The sequence below is a fragment of the Melopsittacus undulatus genome, chromosome 1 (assembly GCF_012275295.1).
Source record: "Melopsittacus undulatus isolate bMelUnd1 chromosome 1, bMelUnd1.mat.Z, whole genome shotgun sequence".
NCBI classification, from domain to species: domain Eukaryota; kingdom Metazoa; phylum Chordata; class Aves; order Psittaciformes; family Psittaculidae; genus Melopsittacus; species Melopsittacus undulatus.
In genome coordinates this window covers 53,007,007-53,010,525 of record NC_047527.1, presented here as the reverse complement: position 1 = coordinate 53,010,525, position 3,519 = coordinate 53,007,007, and positions in this window count along the sequence as shown.

Genomic DNA, 3,519 nt, shown 5'->3' with positions numbered 1-3,519 from the left:
GCTATTTTTACAATCATTAAGTTGTAAAAATAACCAGCGGTTTAGATATTTTCTTGTTCTATTTCCTTAGCTATGTAATTGCTTCAAGGCCTCCCTTTGTTCCTAGTGAGTAGTTACAACCAAGCCGCCTTAAAGCCAGACACAAGTGTTTTTGTCGGATGCACACAATGCACGTAAGCTGCGATACAAGGCTGCAGGGACAACTTACATTTTTGTAGCGCTGAGACTTTACATGCTCTGCCTACAGTATTTGTGCCTTAGATTTGCTGTCAGCCAGGCAGGCAAAGTAAAGAAGTGAGTGAAGTCATAACAGGCAACCCTATTCAGACTGGCCCAGTCTTATCAGATGGAGGAGCAAGAGTGGCAAAAACGCAGCCACGTCCTCCCTTTTCTCCTTGCTGGACAGACTGAACAGACTAGGGACAACACCGGCCCTCTCCAGCAGCTACTGGGAGAACTGGCTACCCTGGATTTGGAGAAGGCTGAGGTTCTGAATGACCTCCTTGCCTCAGTCTTCACTGGCAAAGGCTCTGACCGCACCACCCAAGTCTTGGAAAGCAGACACAGGAACTGTGAGAATGAAGACCCTAGGCCCACTGTAGGATAGGATCTGGTTCAAGACCATCTTAAGAACCTGAACGTGCACAAGTCCATGGGACCTGATGAAATCCATCCGCAGGTCCTGAAGGAGATGGCAAATGAAGTTGCAAAGCCACTGGCCATCATATTTGAAAAATCATGGCAGTCAGGTGAAGTTCCTGATGACTGGAAAGAGGGAAATATAACCCCCATTTTCAAGAAGGGGAAAATGGATGACCTGGGGAATTACAGACCAGTCAGTCTCACCTCTGTGCCTGGCAAAATCTGGGAGCAGATTCTCCTGGAAGGCATGCACATGAAAAACAACAAGGTGCTTGGTGACAGCCAGCATGGCTTCACTAAGGGGAAATCCTGCCTGACCAATTTGGTGGCCTTCTATGACAGGGCTACGGAACTGATGGACGGGAAAGAGCAGTTGATGTCATCTACCTGGACTTGTGCAAAGCGTTCAACACTGCCCCACATGACATCCTTGTCTCTAAACTGGAGAGACATCAGTTTGATAGGTAGACCACTCCGTGGATAAAGAACTGGCTGGATGGCCACACGCTAAGATTTGTGGTCAATGGCTCAATGTCCGGCTGGAGACCAGTAACGAGTGGTGTCCCTCAGGGATCACTGTTGGGACCGGTCTTGTTTAATATCTTTGTCGGTGATATGGACAGTGGGAATGAGTGCGCCCTCAGCAAGTTTGCCAATGACACCAAGCTGTGTGGTTCTGTTGATACACTGAAGGGAAGGAATGCCATCCAGAGGGACCGTGACACAATTGTGAAGTGGGCTGATGGCAACCTTATGAAGTTTAACCATGCCAAGTGCAAGGCCCTACACCTGGGTTGGAGCAATCCCAGGCATAGCTACAGGTTGGGCAGAGAAGAGATTCAGAGCAGCCCTGAGGAGAAGGACCTGGGGGTGTTGGTCAATGAGAAAATGAACATGAGCCAGCCTCAGTGTGCGCTCACAGCCCAGAAAGCCAACCGTGTCCTGGGCTGCATCAAAAGGAGAGTGACCAGCAGGTTGAAGGAGGTGATGCTGCCCCTCTACTCTGCTCTCGTGAGACCTCACTTGGAGTATTGTGTGCAGTTCTGGTGTCCTCAACTTAAAAAGGACGTGGAACTGTTGGAACAAGTCCAGAGGAGGGCCACGAGGATGATCAGGGGACTGGAGCACCTCCCATATGAAGACAGGCTGAGAAAGTTGGGGCTGTTCAGCCTGCAGAAGAGAAGGCTGCGTGGAGACATCATAGCAGCCTTCCAGTATCTGAAGGGGGCCTACAGGGATGCTGAGGAGGCACATACAATTTCATAGATGAACCATGCTCCCCTGCTTTAATGAGGAAGAAGCTGAGGGCATGTCTTAACCGTGAGGCATTTGGGCTGTGGCTTTTACTGACATATACATGTTTTGGCTCACAAAAGGAAAAGGAACCTGTGTAAGAATGTAAGGAGTAAGGTCATAATGTTTCTTCATCAGCACGAGCAGCTTCTAATTTTTCATTCGAATATTATGTGAGATAAAAATATGTTATTTCCAACATCACAAGAAAAGTATATCTTGAATGAAGGGTCTTTCAGCTTTACATAGGGGAGTCTCCATACTGTCTGCTACAGCAGAAGCGCTCTTTGAAAACACAGTGACAGCATAGACCTTGATAGCAAAGCAGCAGTAAAAAGACATTTCAGCAACAAATAGCTATGCTCAGACTCCCCATCTCCTCCAAGCCTGTCCCTTCTTGACAGTTTTCCAAGCTGGTATCAGCCTTGTAATGTAAATTTCCTCAGAGTTGGAACAAAATCAGTTTGAGACAGCAGGAAGGAGAAGGAACAGTATCATACACTCACTGCCAGCTCAGATCACATCTTTCACGTTGTTTCCTCAGACAGAAAAGTCACAAAAGACTCATTAAGAGTCAGGAACAAGGTTCACAGTGGCTCAGCAGTCACCAGAAGAAGTGCTCAACCATCCACCTGATATCCTCCTTCAGCTTGATGGAAGATGCTGAAAGCCAATGCAGCATGATGGATCAACCCCCTGGTAACAACAGCTGCTCTGTTCTGCATTTCTCAATGGTTTCCTGCTCCACAGTCAAACCTACTTGAAGAGTCAGTTCTGGATCAGTAGGCAGGGAGGCATCAGGAGCACGGTTTTAACTGGAAGATGAAGGAGACACACCACCTCTGAAAGAGAAGCTAAGAACCAGGATGGAATTTGGTTTTCTGTAGCTATAGACTTGAGCTGTATACTCAGCAGACTGACACCAGCGTATCTCCAGCTGAGTTACTGAGTTATTACAGTCAAACAAATGCCTTATATATGAGCTTTACTTCTGACTTCTGTTTGAGACTTAGTGGCATGACTGAATTCATATTAGTTTTTATTCATGAGGATGGGTATGGCATGATGTTCCTTATATGAGACAAGCTTCTTCCACCACCGTCAACCATTCATCCCCATGTTAGGTGGTCCTATCTCTGGAAAAATATCAATGGCTACGAGTTCTCAGAATAGTTGTCACTGTTCCTTCTCTATGCAAGTGCCACACACAGCTCAGTCCCTGCTGAAATCTGCCTATGCTGGTGATGCAGGATTGAAAGAGAGCAACAAAAGCACTCTGCAGCACAATGTTCGACATTCATCAGTGCAAAGATCCACAGTTACTAGTGCTTGTGCTAATTGCCTAATGTCGGAAATATTACAACAGTTTCAAGAGCTAAACCTGTCTAGTTCTTACCTGACTGGGGACTCGTTTGGTTTACCAGAAACGTAATTGTATGATCTGGGTTTTTAGCGTATGCTGCACCAGCTTTCTTCTGTGTGTCTATATATTTTTTCTTTCTATTAGCCATTATAAGTCAAGTTGGACAAAGATGGAAGTCTTCAGACTGTATAGTTTATTTGCCAGCCCATGTTCTCTGCAAG